Genomic DNA, 7,360 nt, shown 5'->3' with positions numbered 1-7,360 from the left:
TCTTAATAATATATTTCATAAGTGGTTTTTTTTAACATTATTGCAAGCACTGGGATGGTGCAGACGCTAAAATCCAGCAAAACACCACTTGTACATCAATGACAAAACCAAACCAAACCCAAATGGATGCAAATAATACCAAGCAGCGGAGACAATGTAACAGAAAACATAGTTGCTTAAAACAGAGGACAAGCAAAGAAAAAGATTAACAGCTTTCCTTAGAAGAAGCTAAACTTGCAGATTTTTGAATTAACCTTTGAGAAACTGGGAACAGATTGCCCAGGAATCATTTAGGTTAGCTTCGAACAGTGATACAGCTTGCTTGCTTCTGAGATAGTGACATCTTCAGAAGTATCCTCTTCAACTATTAGGTTACTAGTCCAGAAGTATTAGTTAGTTTACAGTCTTTCCTCTTCCTCCAAACAAGTTACTGTGTATGGAATTTTTTGACTCAGTAACTTGTTTGGAGGAAGAGGGAAGACTGTAAAATCCTGGAATTAAAAAAAGGTAGAATGTTCCCCTATATTTTTATTCTGTCATTTACAGCAGTTCTCTAAACAAAGTTAACCAAAGCTTTCAGTTTCCTAAATTGCTTCGGTAAACTTTGGATTTCATTAGTTTGTCACTTCAGTTGGGCTATCAAACTTTTTTTTTTTTTTCTTATTGCAGTTTGGTTATCTTGGTGTTTGTTTAGTGGGGTTATGCATGCAGTACTGGAGTGCAGGGTATCAATTTTAACCTCACGCATTTGAAGAACAACCCTATGTACAGGAGCGTTCCACCTGGCTATGAGCTGCATCCTTGAACTGTTGGCAACTCGCCTATTATTGACTTTTCCTTTGCAATAGCTATTACATAAAAGGGAACGAAGTGTGTCTGGTTACTGATCAGTGCACTGCCAAGCAACAGCAGCCACATCAGGCTGTCAGTCCATGTGCTGTATCTAGAGCCTAGTTGTATGATTACAGTGTCAAGAACCACACTGGTAATGGAATGCGTTTCAAATCACCAGAAGTGCAGAAGATGTATTGTCTGGCTCTTACTACAAGAAAGACGTTGAGGTGCTGGAGCGTTGTAAGAGTCAGTCTAAAGAGAACGATATTGTCTCAACATTGCTAACAGAGATCTGGAGATGGAATGTGGTCCTCATGGACACCGAGACCCAGTGACCCTGAAGGAGAACTGCATGGTACGAGGAGTACTATGCTGCTCCCTGATACCCAGCACTGGAAGGAACAACTACGATAAGGCCACATAACAGCTGTCCAGAAGATGAATCACAACCATTGTCGTAACAACAAACCAGAACATGCGTGATAACCTTGCTTGAGAAGGCAGAGACTGACAACATTCCATGGGCCAGAGGAGGAGCAACGTGTGTTGCTCAGCATAAAAGATGGCTCCTTAGCAACCAAATTTGGGAGATCTTCCCCACCAAGGATCACGACGATCGGAAGGACCAGCGGGACACTGCCTGGACCTGGACCATAAGGACACCTTGGACCCGTGGTGGTAGCTATAATCCTCTTTCTTTTTCTTTTTACTTTATCTTTTCTTCACTTTCTGACATTCTACCCATCACACGCCACTTTATGGGCAAACAATAAAATTGTGCTCTTTGATTAAAGCATAATGCCTTGATTTTTGCGCTTCAAGATCATAGTAAATGAACCATCACGAGTCCACTGAGTGGACCGTGACAAGCGTGTCCAAAGAACAGCAACAGAGCTGGTGAAGGGTCTGGAGCACAAGTCCTGTGAGGAGCAGCTGAGGGAACTGGAGCTATTTAGCCTGGAGAAAAGGAGGCTGAGGGGAGACCACCTCCCTCTTTGCAACTACCTGAAAGAAGGTTGTAGCGAGGTGGGTGTTGGTCTCTTCTCCCAAGTCACAGGCAATAGGACAAGAGGAAATGGCCTTAGGTTGTACCAGAGAAGGTTTAGACTGGATATGAGGAAACATTTCTTCACCAAAAGGGTTGTCAAGCATTGGAACAGGCTGCCCAGGGAAGTGGTTGAGACACCATCCCTGAAGGTACTTGAAAGATGTGTAGATGTGGCACTTAGGGACATGGTTTAGTGGTGGACTTGGCAGTGCCAGGTTAGCAGCTGAACTCGATTATCTTAAAGGTCTTTTCCAACCTAAATGCTTCTGTGATTCTCTATGTCTCGGCAAGTGCTGACTGATACATCTGTAACAACGGTACAGTAACCTAGCCTTAGATAGTTATCCATTAGTAGATTTTTGTTCCAAACTACTCATTTTTGACGCTCTTTTCCTTTGTTTTAAACGTTAGGGAGTTCGGGGGCTTTTTTAGATCAGTGTTCCAATTTTTTAAATTAAATGGTGAGTAAATGAATTTCTTGTTATATTTTCTTTGTATTATATTGAAGTTAACTATTTCAGAAAACAACAGTTCCTACGAAGACATCAGAAGATATGCACGGCTTCATTTTCTTCTTAGTCCAGTATTGGCTCTATATATATACACATGGAGACCATGCATAATGGTCTTCATTATGCATGCACCATATAAATGCAAAACCACATCTATTAGTGTGTCTAAATATATTCAAAAAATCATAATGTACTCTTCAGCTGTTACTTTTAACTAGATACCACTGCAAGAGGAGGAGCAACCAAAATAATTATCATTAGTTTGTCACTCTATCATTTTTAATGAGACAGTGCTCTGTACAAATTATCTTGAAGAATGAATCACTTGCTTCGTTTCTTAAAAGCCTGGTTTTCATTATGGCACAGAACATTTTTCTTTGCTAATTCAGGGATTCATGAAGCTATGACAAACCTCTCCAGATACACTTGGGAGGTATGCTTAATTCAAAACTACATGGGCAGAAAGGTTATTTTATCTCAGTGTGATTTTGAAAAAGTAGGGAAAGACAAAAATGCAGTTAGTTATCAGTTATATACAAAATACAAAAGAATAAGGATTTGATGCCTGCTTTGATGTATGATGCCTTAAGAAAACCCATGGTTAGTGTGAGGTTTTTTACTTGTACGCATATAACAAAACCTTAATTCTGCAGTTGATTTTATTTATTTGTTCTGTTAGCTATGGTTTCCACAGTCAAATGTGAAGGATTCAGAGTCAGGTAAAGCTGCTGCTTCTGTGCATTCCCTGTCCTTCCAAAGGAGAAATGAGTCCAACTTACCTCACAGACAAATAATGGCTACAGAATAGATTGATTACACCCAGCTTCTTGTCCCACTTACTTCAGAAATGTTTTAATGCTGGCCATGTGCCCTTTCGTGATTTTGATGCCTGCAATTTAAACATCTGTATCATCACCACCTTGCATCCTGTATCACGTATAACAAGACTTTCAAGCCCATCGTGTGTTGGGTGGATGAAAAGTGCTGCTGTAAGAGCATTACTGGGGTGGAGAGGAGCCTCCGCAGACATTTAGTGCGGATGTGGAAACAACAGTCTCTCTCAGTGGGATGTGGTGTCAAAGAATTAGTGGGCATGTGCATGAAAAAGCGGAAACCATTGCCTAAGCAGTCAAAAATACTGGTGCACAGGATCTTTCAGGTGGAGGAACGTTGTTACAAGACACATTTCAGGTCTCTCTGGCTATGGATATACTAGTCAACTGACATGTCTGAGCACGTGTTGAAAGCTGAACACCTAGAAAGACCCCTACAAATGTTTGCCCTGAGCCACCAGTGGAGCTGGTGAGCAGCCCAGCTTTGGAGGCCAAGCACCAAGGGGTGCAGTAGAGAACAGTCTGCATCCCTTTGGTCTGGGTGCTGGAGGACAACCAGCGGCAGATTGAACTCACAACTGCAAGCATAGCCTCTGGTGGCTTGGGTGTCCTGCCCCCAGCCCTGGCTGGTGTAAACAAGGACAGGAGCAGTGTGAGGGTAAGCAGCGCCGGGTTTCGGATTCCCAGGCCGACCCACTGCCTCGTCAGGGCGAGGCAAGGCTTGCCTGCAGGTGCTGGTGGCTGGCAGCTGAATTCTCTTTCCAAGTACATTTGCATGAACCTCTAACTGGTTATCATTCTTATCCATACAAATGTCCAGTTCCTTTTCTAATCTAGTTCGTTACTTGATTGGTATTGTGGGGTATTTAATTTCTTAATGTGTGAGGGCGGGAAATATTTTTATTGGTTTTGGATGCACTACCTTTGTAATTTAGCTGAACGGCGTGTGACACAGGAAAACAGAAGAACCTGACTTTGCTTTCCTGAGCCAAGCAAGCAATTTCAGACTTTTCAATCTTGTCATATTTTCATGGGGGCATTTTTCCATATACCCAATAATTTGTGACAGCTTTCCTTACAGCTCATTTACTTTTGGAGTTCATTTTCTGGGAGGAAGGTGTGACGTGCAACAAGCAAGTAGAACGCACCACCCAGCTGACACATGCTGGTTTCATTTTCTGTATTACTCCCCGTCCCATTCCATGTATACCCTGACAGCTTGTTTGGTTTTATTTATAGTCTGTTCAGCCAGTACATTTGCAATATTGTCCACATTAGGCCCCAGGCAATTTCCCTAGTAGCCTTCACTGAATTTTAGCATTCTGTGAAGTAGACGAGTGGTGATTTAGGTTGTTTGTTTTTTTGGTTTGTTTTTATTTTTTCTGTTTCCTTCCTGCCTTCATTTTAATTTCTGTGAAAAGTAAATTGGAAGAATTACAGTTCCTACTCAGTACCGGGGGGGAAGTGTTCCAAGAACAATTCTGGTAGTCCAGAGCTTCTTGAAAATTTCAGTGAGAGCAATTATCATACTAATCATAAGAAAAGGACAAAATTAAATTTTGTGCTGTATTTCAATAGCTTCCTGACTGCATTGCATGTTGTAACAATGCTGTAAGAAAATAAATACTATCTTGATTCCATTTTCTCAAATGTAATTGTTTAGTTTTACACATCTTGTTCTAGTTGTCACCCTAGTGATGTGTTTTAAAAAACAATGAAGCAACTAATTTTTCACCAAGTTTCCTAGCAGTCCCCACCCCAATGGGAGCAGTGAAATACTCAAGAGAACTGTCAAACTGGCTGCTCACATGTACAGCATTCATGAAGTTACACTACTCTTAGGTAAGGTAATAACCACGTAACTTGGATGTTTGTAAAATTAGGTTACTCTGAAAATTTATAAAAGAGTTGATGACTTAAAGATTTTTACCAATGGGTGCTTAGTTATATCCTAAATAATAATAACAACAAAAGAGCTAAACGCTTCAGGTTCTTGCCTGTCAAAACATGAGACAACTACTTTTGGTGCCCAATAATTAAGCAGCTTCTTGGCAACAGCCATTTGGGCGGAACATCTACTTGACCGCACTTAACACGTAGTCCATGACTGTTCCGCCCTCGCATGAGCAACCTCCAGAGAGGTCATTAATAGGGCACAACTGCAAATACATTCTTACCCTCCTGTCAATACGTGTATTTACTTGCAGCAGTAGAATATGAATTTCCAGTCCTGTTGACATGTACGTTGCTGGTAAGTGGATTTTTTGAGGGAACACGGTTCACAGAAACACACAAAGAGACATAGGGAGAGAACCATAAATGTAATTGAAAATACTTTTTTTTTCTTTCATTCAGTTTTACATTTGTGTTCTTCAGAGGACAGTACCACAGTGAGTAATCTGTATCAGAGATTGGTGACTGAGTTTGGAAGCTGATGGTACCTCTCTCACTATGCCCGCATCAACTACCCTCAAAACCCCCCTAAACTCCTGTAAAAACACCCTTATTAGGAAGCAGGACCTTCACAAAACAGTTATAATTGATCTGTGTCACTGTTTCAGCAGAAAAAAACCTGCCAGTTCAGGAGTGCAAAGAATTACTGCTGGAAATATATTCTCTAAGATCTGGTAGTTTTTGAAGAAATCTTTGTCCCCCTTGACAGAATGTCCTCATGCCGGCTTCTGCTGTAATATATGTGCTAACCTCTCTGGCACCCAAATTCACCAGAATAGGCCTTGCAATGAATTTTCTTACAGTAAAGGCCTACAGCTAGCAAGAACTCTGTGGTTCTTTACTCCATCCTCTCTGAAAGTAGCTCATGTCTGTAATTAATTTTCCTTCTACTACAAAAAGTGCCTCTCTGAGGGAGGGAAAGGAGGGTGCAAGAATAACTTGTTTTCTGCCATATACATACTTTCAAATAATGCTTGGGGGAAATGAAAAGTAATCTTAAAGCCCTATGTAAGGATTGCACGAGCCATCCTGGGATCAACCAGAGCATATTTGCATGGGTCTCTTGCTACTCTCAAACAGAAACGATGCGTGGGAAAAATCCTAAGGCACCAAAATTCTGCTGGAGTAAAGGAGAGGCTCTTTTTCTTTTCCCAAGAATTATACCAGTATTATATGAGTTTGTAAAAGAACAAGTGTTATTTTTGGGGGAGAAAAACTCCATCTGAAGACTGAAAAATGTAAAATTATTTTTCATCTTGAAATCAGCAGTTGAATAGTTCTGTCAGTACAGTTTTGGATGTAAGGACAAAATCATTTAGGCAAGTACTGCCTCACAGAAACTACTTTATTCAACACAAACATCCAGTCCACCTACTCTGAGATACTAAGTGGAGGCCTAGAGTGATTAGGTTTATTCAGTAACTCTATAAAAGACTGTAAAGGTTCCACTCGTATTATGAAGAGGTTAAGTTTATGCCTCTGGAAAGGAGGAATGTATGTATTTCCAGGATATTTGCCTGCATCGGTTTTAAGTTATTCTAGAGCAGTTCACCAGAAGACCAAGACCCACACGTGCACGCAAATCCGATGTGGGTTCAGAGGACTGCGGGTGCATCTCAGCAGCTTCATTCTTTCCTCTGGCAGGTGCTGTCATCCTTTTTTCCCCACAGAAGCAATCCTTAAACCCACAGCAACCTTCCCACTAGCAGGAGCCACATGCCGAGCAGGTGGCCTCGGCCCAGGTGAGGGCTGCCACACGTTGCTGCCTTGACAAGGGCTTACACGGCCTCCGGAGGTGCTCTGACTGCAGCCCTGGCCTCGGCTACACCTGCAGCACTGCGACTCCAGGCAAAACCTGCCTTGCGCAACTCCGTTTCCCGACAGACGCCCGACTTTTCCCTCAAGAGCTGCAGCCCCACCGCCCACAGCAGCCGCCGGGGGGGCGGGCGGGGCCGCCACTGGGCCGGCCGCGTCTTCGCAGCCGTGACAAACGCCATAATCGCAACAAGGAAGGCCTAAAGCTGGAGGCAGGCAGGGGCCGAAGCCTCCCTCGCTGCCCGGCCGTCAGTACCGCCCTGTGCCGCCGCGCCCCAGGCCGCGGCCCGCGCCGCCGGGACTGCAGCTCCCGGCACGCCGCGACAGCCAGGACTGCCGCTCCCGGCATGCCCTGCTGCAGCCGG

The sequence above is a fragment of the Falco biarmicus genome, chromosome 2, assembly GCF_023638135.1.
Source record: "Falco biarmicus isolate bFalBia1 chromosome 2, bFalBia1.pri, whole genome shotgun sequence".
NCBI classification, from domain to species: Eukaryota; Metazoa; Chordata; class Aves; order Falconiformes; family Falconidae; genus Falco; species Falco biarmicus.
The sequence above is the reverse complement of the archived record's forward strand: the minus strand, read 5'-3'. Positions refer to the sequence as shown.